This window comes from Protopterus annectens, chromosome 1.part1, assembly GCF_019279795.1.
Source record: "Protopterus annectens isolate FY-2018-M chromosome 1.part1, PAN1.0, whole genome shotgun sequence".
Taxonomy (NCBI): domain Eukaryota; kingdom Metazoa; phylum Chordata; order Ceratodontiformes; family Protopteridae; genus Protopterus; species Protopterus annectens.
Window position 1 is genome coordinate 1875626547 of NC_056726.1, and position 14267 is coordinate 1875640813.

Here is a 14267-nt window from a genome sequence, read left to right on the forward strand (position 1 = left end):
GGAATATAGATGAGGATTTAGGCTGTAGTCACTTTTTTTGGCAAGTCTTTCCCATATTTTAGTTGGCCAGAGTACTCTAAAATGCATATTCCAAGTAATTTATATAAGACCTGGGCATGTAACTGTTTTCTTATATTTAGATGAATACAGTAACCTTCAAATAAGTGTTGCGCATACCTCTCAACCTCTTGGTGCAGAAAATCTGGACAAAGCCTTAAATAATGGGACAAAGGCCCAAAAATAGGGACAAATTTTAAATATTATTCTTACAAACTTATAAATAAGCTAGAATAGCAGGATTTGTGTTAGTATGCATTTTTCTGAAGGATGTTGTACATCATTTATTTAATTAGTGACTTCAGTCCTCCCTGTTTTGACAGAACACAGATTATATGAGGAGCAGCCCAAAAATATGAGACAAAAATTTGGATATTCAAAAGTCTGGCCAGTTGAGAGGTATGACAAGTGTTTTAATAGCTTGGGAAGATATTTGGCCAGGCAACACAGATAAAAGCAACTGAAGACCTTGTTATTAATAGTATTGTGCCCAGACATTGAATACCTGCACATGTATCTACAGTGCAGATTGGAATTGTTAGTATCAAAAAGAAAATATGAACATAACTTGTCTTGTACTATGTAGCCAGGCATAAAAGTTTGGATTTTGCTGTTCAAATGAGCTATTTTTTCATTATATTGATTTTCTAGTGACTTTGTGCATCTCATTTCTTTTCCAAAGCGGCACAGAGGTCTATGCTGAATTTCATGTACTTTGCAACCAACCGAGGCCACAAAGCAAGATTGGAATGTTGCATATTTAAAATTCATTAACTCAACTGATTTTCACATTTATTTAAATCCGTAAGCTCATGAGCTTAAGTTGTAACTGGTTGCATACATGCATTTTTGAAGACTTAATACTACAGTTGCACTTTTTTTTTTTTTTTTTTACATATATGACTTTCAGTGGCATAATAACTAAATTATCAGTTTGAGTTACTGAAGTATTTTTTTTATTTTTAAAGCAGTATCTGCAGTATATTTATACAGTAAGGCATGATAAAGAAGGAGTGTAGTACCATTTAATAATATCACTCCTAGGGTAAGTGAAAAGAAGTGAGTGTACTGCTATGGAATGCCTTGTTGCTACTATACAGTGGTTTATTTCTAATAATACTGACAATATTGATTTTTTTTTCTGGTTCAGGTAAACACATTGACATTATTATTCATATAACTGCTGCTGTGACTCACTGGCCAGATATAGTTCTTGAATTTCTGTAGTGGCAAACTCCCTTTGGGTCTATATTATGTTATTGAGTTGCACTGCAGCTCACTAAGAAAAATTAAACTTTATGGAAACACTTGCACTACCAGGAAGTAAGCGGTAACACAGGCATAGCACTTAGCACTCGCCTCTCAGTCAGTGGGTTGTATTGGATGCTTTCATTTCAATGGCTAGCATATTCAATGGCTTGAATCTTAATGAAACCCACGCCTCCCTTTTATCTGTCATTTTACATACATATTACTTTCATGAATGTGCAATTACTGACTGTCCTTTAGAAGTCACTCCTGTTTAGCAGTTCATTGTGTAGTTTTACTTTATTTCAGATACAGATTTCTCAGTCGTTGCTTCATTTCTATGTGCATAATTTTACTATAACATTTGAATGAAAATTACAGTAAGATCTTCCTTCTGATAAATTTTTGTACGTACTGTGCATTCCTTTTTATGCTGTTGCAGATGTTACTACTATGTTTTATAATTTTTGCCTGAAAAGCCAGCTTGATAGCTGAAAGGGATGAAACCATAACCATAGTTCAGGCTATCCAAGTTTGATTAGCAGCTCAGGTGATTAGTGGAGCTGGCAGGGAGAATGCATATTTCCGTCCTGGGGGGGAAACTGCGTTGACTGGTGCAGATTATTCATTAGGCCCTGTTAGAGGCCAGGCTTCAGATTTTTGCTAGGTTAGGTGTACAGGACAACTGAATAGGCATGGTTGCTTTGGGACACAGGGCAGCCACATTCTCATAGGTTCATAGGTAATCATAACCATAATAATAACAAACTATCCTTAGCCCTCTTCTTAGACCTATCTAAGGCATTTGATATGGTAGATCACCACCTACTAATCCAGACCCTAAAATCTACCACTTAGACATAGGGTTGCCAGCTGTCTTTGTGGCTAAAACCAGACTAAGGTCTCGCCCCTGTCATCATCGCCCCACCCATTCCCACCCTCTCTCTCATCCATGCTCCACCCGTTTTGTGACATCAGCTGATGGAAATGCCCTATTTTTCTGTTCCGGATGCCTGCTTTCAGCCGATTTACTATGCTTTTCTGTAAAAAAGCATAGTAAATCAGCCAATTTAACAAACACTGATAGTCTGTTTCTTTTTGTGAAACAGAATACTGGAGTTTGTACAGTGTTTTCCTGACTGCCAGAGAATTGATTTGATTTGTGGATAGTCCAGAAAAAAAAACAGGTGGCAACAGGGATGATTTCCTATTTCCCACCTATTAGTCAAAGTTATGCTTAAATAGGGCTAGGGATGGACTCTGCTTCACATGGATGGAAAGCTTGTTCCAGTGCATGGGGACCCACTGAAACACATGTGTGTCTCATCAACATGGCATATTTATGTCACAAGCAAAATTTAAATCCTTGGATCTAATAGTTCCTTGACTCACATTAAATACGAGATCTTTTCAACAGTCATTTATTTAAAGTGCCACTTTAACATGCCTAGCTTCAGTAAAATAATGCCACCACAGTCTTTTTATTAACCATTTAGGCCTGATGTACATCCTTTTTCAGGGGCAACCAGGGAGGAATGCCTGGTTAAGTGACTTGTTCAAGGAATACAGTAAGCAAGGGCTAAAATATTCAAAATCTGTACCACAAGAGCCAACGTTCACAGCCTTAATCCTCTGTGCCAATTGCAAAACAATCTTTTGTATATATATCAGCTGCATGAACAGCCAACAATGTAATGACAGGACAGGCAACCCAACTGATGTCCTTCAAGGATGCATCTGCAGTCCTAACAAGTGGGTTGTCCTGGCCTCAGGCAGCCCTTCGGTCGGCCGGATTCCAAAGTCTGGGTCTGGCCTCGGCTGGTGTCGCACTTCACCCGACGTCATAGCTGCAGTTCTTCGGGTATAAAGGCATCAGCCGACGCCATTTTCCTCAGTCTTTCTTGCCGCGTGGTGCCCGAAGCAGAAGCTGTTCGCAAGTGCCGGTCGGTCAGATCCAGAGATTACTACTACCGAAGACTTCTAAAAAGCTAAGTACCCCGTTGGGGACTCTTTCTTGCCTCAGCCGATGTCAGAAAAAGTGAATAACTGTTTAACTTGTGGGAAACAAATACCTCATAAAGACTTCCACTCTTACTGCCTACCTTGTTTAGGCCCAGACCACGACGTAGCAGCTTGTTTAGCCTGTGCTTCCTTCAACCGACGGACGCTTAGACGTCGGTCGGAGTTTGCCGAGGAATTTTTCGGCTCCGCTTTTGCTTATATCATGCCGTCGGAGACTCCGACTTCGCATTTAGCTAAAAAGCGTAAGGAAAAGGACCGACACTCGCGGTCCGCGGTTTCGGCCGAAACCGCGGTTAAGCCAACCGCGAGTGTCTCGGTTTCAGCTGAAACCGAGTCTGCGGTTCTTCCTTCGGCCGAAAGCATGCCTCCTACTACCGAGGCCTCTTCCAGCATGGCTGAATCTGCTACTGAAATTCCTCCTGCTCTTACAGTTTCTCAGGATTTATCAGATACTATTCCCCTAGATGTATCTACTCCTGCACGTGGAGCTGCTAGGCCCCCTGCATCCATGTCAATTAAGGCCTTTGCCAGGGCTAAAGCAGCTAAATCTTCCAAGGCCGTGCCTACTAAAGCCCCCTCTCACAGGCCTAGCTCTAGTACACAAATGCTTAGTCTAGCAGAGGATCTCATTTCTTTGATCAGGGGATCCCAGTCTCACCCTGATAGGGCCTCTCAACCCCCTCCAGAGAAGAGACCTAGAGCAGAACCCCCTGAGCCAGTTTCCACTGATTACTCCTCAGACGAATCAGAAAATACACACCCTCCTGAGGGCCCTTATTCTCCATATGAGGACTCTGATGCAGAAGACTCCATTCCTTCTGCCTCTCCTCCTGAGGAATTTTCCTTTGGGGAAACCCTGCATGCTATGAGGGAACAATTTCAATGGCAGGGTCAGGATTTCTCAGACTCTAGGAAAAGGCTTAGAACTTTTTTGCATTTGCCACAGCATAGGCCTTTAGCCATTCCTCCAGTACTTACAGTTGTGGATGATGCATTTAATGATGCTTGTACTGCTCCTGATTCACTCCCTCCGGCCCCTGCTAAGCCCGACAGATACTACAGGGTTCCGGACACACATAATCACTTGTATAAGGCTCCTTTTGCAGATCCTGAAACTGTTTCACAGGGCCCCAAAGCGGTAGCAGCTACCTCTGCCAAAAACCCACTCCCCTCTGAAAGGGAATCTAGGGCCTTGGAGAGATGGGGTAAAAAAGTTTATAGTGCAACTCTTTCGGCTAGGGCCTTAAACTGTCAATTCCACATGATTCAGTATCAGGAATTTATGTTAGATCAGTTATCTAAAAAGCTGTCCTCACCTGAACCTTTAGACTGAAAGTCTCTTCAGGAAATGGTACATAACATACAGCAGGTCAGTAATCATTCCTTAAAATGCGGCTATGATGCACTGGAGGCCTCCTTTAGATCAGCTATGACTGGTACAGTGATCAGAAGGCATGCATGGTTAAAAGAGCAGTCCTTACCAGACCATGTAAAATCAAAGCTCCTAGATGCTCCCATGGATAAACACAATTTGTTTGGCTCTCCTGCACAGCAAGTGCTTAAGAAGGTGGAAGAGAAAGCAAAATCTGTCCAGACAGTCAAGGATTTCTTACAGGTCCAGCCTCCAAGGTTTAGTAGGAACTGGCCTTCCAAGAATTGGTCCTTTCCAGACTCCAACAGAGCACAGAGAGGCAGGAATAGGCGCACAAGAGGCAGAGGTCAATCCAGAGGTGCCTACAGAGGGCGTCAGTGGCAGCCTAACAACCAGCGAAGTACTGCTGCAGACCCAGCCACTACCACTTCCACAGGACAATCACAGTGACTTGGCTCTGAAGCCGCCTACCAGGGAACAACTAGAAGCACCCTTAGGCGGAAAGCTAGCCTTATTTTCAGTAAACTGGCATTGCATTACAGGAGACAAATGGATTTTACAGACAATAGACAAAGGTTACAGGTTTCACTTCCATACTCTACCAAGGAAGAGAGGAATGCCAAACCTACCTCCAAATCAAATGGCAAACGCTCTAGAACAAATAGACAACCTAAAAAGGATGAGAGCTATAGAAAAGGTACCATCTATGGAACAAGGGCAAGGATTTTACTCCAGACTTTTCCTGGTGCCAAGGAAGGAAAATCAATGGAGACCTATTCTAGACCTGTCCACACTGAACACATACCTCATTGTCCCAAAATTCAAAATGCTGACTCTACAGCAGCTTCTTCCCATGCTGGGCAAGGAGTCTTGGCTGGTAACTCTAGATCTCAAGGAGGCATACCTGCACGTCCCCATACGACCAAATTGCAGAAGATACCTCAGATTTCTTGCAGGATCAGAGCATTATCAATTCTCAGCATTGCCTTTTGGCTTATCTACTGTGCCCAGAGTATTCACGAAATGCCTGGCATCAGTAATTGCTCATTGCAGGCTTCAGGGAATTCAAATTTACCCCTTACCTGGACGACTGCCTGCTACAAGCGGACAACAAAAACAAATTAACAAAAGACTTGAAAAGGGTCATTCATCTACTGCAAGCCTTGGGGTACACAGTCAATATAAAAAAGTCAAGGCTGTTGCCATCCCAAAGGATAACTTTCTTGGGTGCAGAACTGGACACATCAAATCAAATGGCATCCCTCACAGCAGAAAAACAAAAGCACCTTCCACTCTACTTCATGGCATTAACAACGCAGAACCAGCTTACAGCAAGGAAAGTCCTGCAAGCCCTGGGTTACATGGCATCCTGCATAATTTTGATCCCACATGCCAGACTGCATATGAGGAAGTTGCAATGGTACCTCAGGAATTTATGGTCTCAGCACAAGCACAGCCTAGAAACCCAAATTCCAATAATTCCATGCCTGAAGCAAGAATTCCGATGGTGGGCTCAGGACTGTCAATTGAACAAAGGACTGCCCTTCCACAGCCCTCAACCAAGCCAGACAATCACCACAGACGCCTCAGACCTTGGTTGGGGGGCACACATGCTGGACAAGTGCATGCAAGGCTTATGGACTCAAGACCAGCTAAACCTACACATAAACCAAAAAGAGATGCTGGCAGTAAAACTGGTAATTCAGGCATTCAGACCATTTCTCCATCAGGGACAATTGCTGATAAGGACGGACAACACCACAGTTATGTGGTATATCAACAAACAGGGAGACACACATTTATATCCTCTATGCCGAATGGCAATGGATCTCTGGAATGTGGCCCTAAGCCTCAACATACAGCTCAAGGCAATATTTGTGCCAGGGAAAGAGAACATACTAGCAGACATCTTAAGCAGGACTACCACGGATGCCCACAAATGGATGCTGCATCCAGACATCTTCAAATCCATCACAAGGAAATGGGGACTACCAGAAATAAACCTATTCGCATCCCCACACAATCACCAATTGAAAAAATTCTGCACAAGGACATACCACCCACTTGCTTGGAAGGTGGACTCCCTATCTTTCAGTTGGGAAAACCTGACAGCATATGCATTCCCACCTCTTCCTTTGATGCACAAGGTGCTATTGAAGATCAAAGAAGACCACCCAAGGATCATCCTGATAGCTCCAGACTGGCTGAGGCAGCACTGGTACCCACTACTGAGGAGTATGTCTCGAACTCGCATGGCCTCTACCCCAGGTTCCTTTACTGCTAACACAGAACAACTTCAAAACCCTGCATCCGAACCTGAAAACACTGCAGCTAGCTGCTTAGAGCATTGCATAAGACAAAATAACCCAGATTTATCTCAAAGGGTTAAAGACATTATCTTGGAAGCTCGCAGACCCTCAACAAGAAAAACTTACTCAGCGAAATGGAAAAGATATCTCTTTTGGAGTGCAGCAAAAGGGCAAAATGTAGCACTGGTAAACATAGCTAACATCCTGGAATACTTAGCAGAGCTTTTCCACAATGGCCTGTCTTACTCTTCCATTAAGATTCATGCGTCAGCTATTTCAGCAGAATACAACATGGATCCTCCAGTCTTCTCTCATCCTCTACTCAGGCAGTTTCTGAGAGGAATCAAAAATGTAAAGCCACCAAGGAAGCCACCATTGCCTACATGGGACTTGAACTTTGTGCTAGAAAAGTTGACAGTTCCCCCTTTTGAACCAGCAGCAACAGCAGAATTATAATACTTATCATGGAAAACTGCTTTCCTGCTTGCAATCACTTCAGCAAGAAGGGTTTCTGAATTACAGGCATTAATGGCAGTGCAACCCTTCCTTATCTTCCATCAGGATAGAGTGTCCATGAGAACTAATCCTACCTTTATGCCAAAGGTGGTCTCCAGGGTATCTTTAAACCAAGCAATCCACCTGCCTACATTCTTCCCCAACCCACAGAACAGGGGAGAAAGACTGCTGCATACCTTGGATGTGCATAGGCAATTGCGCTACTACCTGGACAGAACCAAGAACAATAGAAAAACTGACCAGCTCTGGTAGCATATGCCACAGGCATGGAAGGAAAAGCAATTTCAAAACAGACAATCTCAAAATGGATAGGGAATTGCATTAGATTTTGTTATTCTTATCATGGAAAGGCAACTCCAGAGAATATCAGACCTCACTCCACAAGGGCTACAGCCATTACTACAGCTTTTTTACGAGGAGTGGCTACAAAAGACATTTTAGAGGCTGCTACTTGGAGCTCCGTGCATACATTTGCCAAGCATTATAATCTACCCTTATACTCCAGATCCCGAGCAGGTTTTGCCACTGCTGTTTTGCAAGGGATCTTAACTACACCATAATCTTGTTAGGGCCTCCTCCCCCAGTTTGGCTATGGTATTCTACCCATTTGTTAGGACTGCAGATGCATCCTTGAAGGACATAGTACAGTTTTGTACCTACCATAAATGTAGATGTCCGAGAGGTATGCATCTGCAGTCAGGATTACCCACCCTCCTTCCCCACTGTGGTACTCCTAGGGTATTTGCCCATCTTGTAGCTAGCTGGGGGAATCTATTATGGTGTATTTGTTTGTATATATGTATATACATGTTTATTTCTATTTGCTCTCTGTTGTTTGGAAACATTTGCATTTATCCAAATTTAGCCTTCCTAGAGGGCATCTGACATCTGGTGCAAGAAACACTGAGGAAAATGGCGTTGGCTGATGCCTTTATACCCGAAGAACTGCAGCTATGACGTCGGGTGAAGTGCGACACCAGCCGAGACCAGACCCAGACTTTGGAATCCGGCTGACCGAAGGGCTGCCTGAGGCCAGGACAACCCATTTGTTAGGACTGCAGATGCATACCTCTCGGACATCTACATTTATGGTAGGTACAAAACTGTACTTTATACAACTTCCCAGTCTAACCATACCTCTCAACTGCATCTCATTATGAGGAACGTTATCATTTTGAGTGGTAAAAAGTCCACATCTCAAACTGTTCCACACTGAGAGTCTCTCACACAGTTGTATTTTTTTTAAGTAATATCCATGTTGAACAACACTAAATTATTTAATCAATGAACATTTTGTAAAAATACCTATCAACTGTCTAAACTTTTACAGAATATCCAGATTTTTGCCTCATATTTTAGGTATATTCCTCATAAAATCTGTGGTTTTCTGACACATCAGTGAGGATAGAGTTCACTAAATAAAGGCAGACGTTGAGTTTCAGACATCACATTCTTCAGAAAATGCATGGTAAAACAAAACAGTTTATTCTAGCAACTTTCTAAGTTTCTAAGAGCAGTTTTCAAATTATATCCCTATTTTTGGGCCTTTGCCCCCTATTATTTTTGACTTTGTCCAAATTTCTTCTGTTGAGAGGTATGATTTGCAAGTATACACATTTTAACCATCCTGTGAGCTTCCTAGTTGAAGCTGTTAAGTGGTTAGTAAATGTTCTACATTTTTCTCATTTATACCACATCCTGAGAGCAAGGGTGTAGTTAAGCATACATACTCAGTTTACTCAAATAAATATGGAAACTTCAACACTCAAAAAGCACAGAAAGCTTAGAACTGTGCTAACAAATATTTAGTGCAGAAAGGTATACAAAGAATGTTTCCGGGAAAGGAATACACATCTAAAAATAGCCTTTTATTGGAATAGATGGTAAAAACTGAAAATAAGGTGTCATCTTTTTCTATTTATTGGGGATAGCATTTTGAAGGTTAGGTACAGTTTTAAAATGATAGATGGGTGCAGGACAACATTAGATTTGAATAGAAATGTAAATTTATAGCTACACCCGTGCACGAGAGGCGGTGTCCCACATTTTCATGATGAAAGGTTGAGAGTTACAGGTCTAGCTTTAATGAAGCGATATTTGTTTCATATATCAAGAGCTGCAAAAACTGCTGGGTGTGCAAATGCCAGGACAACTGTCCTACACATTGTAAAGCTACACAGCCTAGCTTTTCAGCACTAGTCAACTCTTGCATTAAAGTTAAAATGTAATGTTCTGTAAGAGCATATAATGTGTATACACAACTGTTAATTGTCAAAAAGACTTTGTGTGGAGCTTTTCCCCCCGGGCCTCTGTTAAAAATGGGTTTCTGATCCAGTCAGACTTTCCTGGTTAACAAATATCAAAAATAAGTAAATTTTTTTCCAGATATCCTAGAGCTGTGCCGTAAAGATGCAACATTAAAAATATGGTTAACAAACTACTTTAATATTTAACTAAACTTTACCACGATGTTCCACTGAACTGCCTTTGACATCCTAGTCATGAAGATTATACACCACACACATACTACCCTAAAAATTAAGTACTCAGTGGCAGTCGTTGTTAAATGATACAAACACATAAAAGACAGATAAGCTGAACCTATAACACAACAAAAATAAAGTATGAAAAATTCAAATATAAAACCGAGTTTCAGCATTTGCAAAGATGCAGAGTAGCAGGATGTGCCATGTGCTTTAAAGCAGAAGCACAGACAGCAGTCCAACAACATATGTTTTTAATACTACAGCTCATAAATACACACGCAAATGGTGCTCAAATGCTACACAATGTGTACAGAGACATGAACATACTTCTGAATATGTACAATACTTTGCAACAAGAAACACCAAAAATATCAAACCAATTCCCTCTAAACCTGAACATCAACGGTCTATTCTTCATAAAACATACTTTTGAATAACAAGCAGAAACAGATAGACAAATATTTCTTTTTCATATATACTAGTTTAATCTCTCCAGACACCCATACAAAACTATTAGGAGTTAATATTGACAATAGCCTTAAATTCAACATACAAGTTAACAAAACTATTAAAATCATTAATAAAAAACTAGGGTCACTTTACAAGATCAAGCCTTTCCTTACATCAGCCTCTCAAACTGCCATTGCCCGCTCTCATTTACTTTCAACCTTACTATATGCTTCCCCTCTACTGACTAACCTAGGTAAAACAGAACTCAATAAAGTATCAGTTTGCTGCAGCCACATTGCCAGATTTCCCACTGGCATGCCTTTCAAGACACATCACTGTACCAATCTAAGATCGCTTGGGTGCCCAGAATTACCTTCCCTAATTCAACTCAACCAGCTGATAGTTGCTACAAAGTTTTAAACCAACCGGAACAAAACCCAGCTCTGAAACCCATAATCTACCCCTACAGCAATCTGAATACACTTCGCTCTTCAAATAAACTACTTGTCCAAACAGTCAAAGCTAATAATGCAGCCGGTGCCTCTCTGTTTACTAACTATGTAGGTAAAATTTGGAACTCCCTTCCAGCAAGTATTACCCTAGAACCCTCCATAAGACAATTCAAGCATAGTCAAAAACTATACCTTAAATTACATTGGACTTACTCATGTTCTAAATTTGACTAATACATTATTTTATTGTAAAGGAATTACTCCACTGTTTCTCGAGCACCTTTGAGACTTACAGACCTCAATTTATGTAAAACTGTTGATTACTAATGTATCTTTTGCTACTCTGAATTACTTTGTAAATATTGTTTTTATGCCGTATTTTGTATGCCCATTCTATGTTTTATGTAGTAGACTATATATTCGTTTTCACCTTGGAGCTTTTCTCCCCAGGCCTCTGCTGAAAATGGGCATATATCCAGTTGGACTATCCCGGTCAACAAATGTAAAGTAAATAAAAAGTACTAGGCTAGCTGCCCTTGTGGGCCATTTTAAATCTATCCAGTTTCCCTTTTGGTGCTCGAATGAACCTATCCCATTTGTTGTTAGATTTGTTTTTTATGTGTATATATATATATATATATGTGTGTGTATATATATATATATATATATATATATATATATATATATATATATATATATATAATATAAAATATTATCCCTAATGACAATAACTGATTGATTTTAGCGCAGACTTCCCAGCATAGTTTCAATAATTGTGAATAATTTATCCTTTTCACATATATATGTATTAAGGTTTATGCACTATGCACTTTGATGAAGCCGCCACGTTGAATAATATAAATTATTAACGTCGGGTATGTACGACATAAGACATGTACAAGTAGGGTTTACGAGTTTGATATTTATTTGTTTATTTACTTATTTTTATTCTTACTTTTATTTCTTTTTCTAGAGAGATGCATATATGCATACATTGTGGAAAAGTTTTATGTGGATACATGATGTGTTTTATATAATTATATACATAAACAACGTCAAAAGAGCGTTCTAATTCAAGAATAGTAAATGCGTTTTTAATGTCTATTTACTAGAACATGAACTGAAAGGGATATTTTTGTGAACGTTCTTTAATATGATCTATACTAGATTAGGTTTTATTAGGTCATTTTATTTTGACTGTATGTACTAGTAACATTGGTTTTAAATGAGGAATTGCTAAATATGAGTATGTAATTTGATAGAAATGATAATAAGTAACGGGGATATTGAATGTTATTTTTACGGGAACTTTGCAACCACTTGGTAACCTTTTGTTCAATCAATCAATTTTGGGTGTAACCGAGTAATTGCTTAATTGCAACAATAATGTGAGGGATGGATTGATATAAAATGAACAAGATTGTATAGTTAATTTATATCTGAAGAAGCGTGCCAGCAGCACGCGAAAGCGCTCATTCTCCTGTTTTCGTTTTGGAATAAAAAGACTTTATTGGAACAAGCAGTGCTCTCGTGGTGTATCCTATTGGTTGTTTTCTGTGATTTGGTCCTGCTGTTTTTGCCAAGGATACTTTAGGAGGACAGCGGCAATTGTTTTTTACTCTTTTACTCTTCATCTTTTTGTTGCCGCTACTTCCACGCTATGGAGAACACAACCATTGAGCTGGACTATAACCCGATCAACAGACAGGGTCAGTTAAGCCTAGATGCGTTTTTACCAACCAAAGGTAACCCTTTATTGAATTTAGACTTTCCGGAAACCTTGGATAATGTATACGTGAGAAATGAATCGGACAATGATATGAGTGACTTTTACTCTCTGTTAAGAAGTTTAGAGAGTAATTTATACAAAATACAGAGACTGTCATGGCAAAGGAAGCACTTACAAGCGTGTCTCAATTTTAAGGTTATTCCGAGAGGCATGCGCGTGCTGTGCATGCCGACTTATGGCCAACAATATCCGGATCTTTTGAGAAAATGGCAAGATCTGAATTTAGAATTAAGTAACAAATATATACACTTGTTGCTAGAATACTTTGAACCACTAGAAGTTGCCATTCAGAAAGACATTGATGCAGCTTATCAAGTGATAACAGACAGGTTTAATGCAGACACATTTACGAGGAAACTCCGTGATGTGTCAACACAAATTAACTTGTTTGGTGATAAGTTACGAGGCATCAAACAAAAGAAACTGACTAGGGATGTACACGATTTTAGAAAAGGGGACATCTTTGTTTGGCCGAAAGTGTCTGATACTAACGCTACACAAACTGTACGTCACTACCGGTCGCAACAAAGGCAGCCGGCTAATGGAGAAGCAAGTACCATCAACAGGACACCCACTATATTGGCTGTAAATAATAGTGGAGAATCTATCCAAACCAGGAAGGAAGTGTTGACTGCCAACATCGATGAATCAACACCACCACCTAATCAGTTGGCTTTAAATCATTTGGATGACTCTGTGAGGACAGGGACCATCAGGAAAACAATGGCGGCACCCGTTAGAGATATGGATGTCCCTTTTCCTATCAGAATGAATACGTTCACCAGAGGGAGATCAGTGAGTCGAGGCCCAAAGAAACGGAAGTTCTCGGCCGACAGACACGAGAAACAACAGAGAAAGAATTGGAACTGACTTTACTGGTATTTAATTTTTCTCAACATAATCTGTCTGTATCTGATGTATCGTTATTGAGTAGAGGGCTGAATTATGTGCCCTCACAGTATAGTAAATTGTCTGAAACATTGATAGACCTAAGGTTGTTTGGAAGGAAAGTAGCTTTGAGAATGTTTTTCAAGAACCATACACAACAAGTACATACTGCTGATATCAGCCTTAGATGTAGGAGCACCTTTTCTCCGATCCAGCCATCTAATGTAGAGTGTTTTATAAAAACATGTGAAAAAGATCTATATAATCTGTATACTACTAAATGTGTGAGAAACAGATTTTTCAATTTAGAGAAGGCTGAGCATGATTCTTTAATGAAACTTAAGCACAATGATAATATATTGGTAATTAATGCTGATAAAGGGGGAGGAGTGGTGATTCTTGATAAAGCAGAATATATCGAGACAATTGAATTTACTTTAACCCAGAATGATACATACAAAGAACTCACCATAGAAGGAGTTAAGAGTATCTTCAAAAATGTAAGGGATGAGCTATATGACATCCTGATGTGTAGACAAGTTAGTAAAGAAATGTTTGATTTCCTTTGTATAGAAGAACCACTGGTACCAGTGTTAAAAGGACTGCCAAAAATCCACAAACAAGTCAAACCGATGCCAATGAGACCAATAGTGTCAGGTCGGCAGTGGGCAACATACA

At 40.1% G+C, this 14267-nt stretch overlaps 1 protein-coding gene across 11 annotated transcripts in view; it reads left to right on the plus strand.

Moving 5' to 3' along the window:
• LOC122812836 (protein 4.1-like) overlaps window positions 1–14267 on the plus strand; it is a gene marked incomplete at its 3' end in the record, with an annotated part of 3376257 nt that overhangs the window by 3318610 nt on the left and 43380 nt on the right.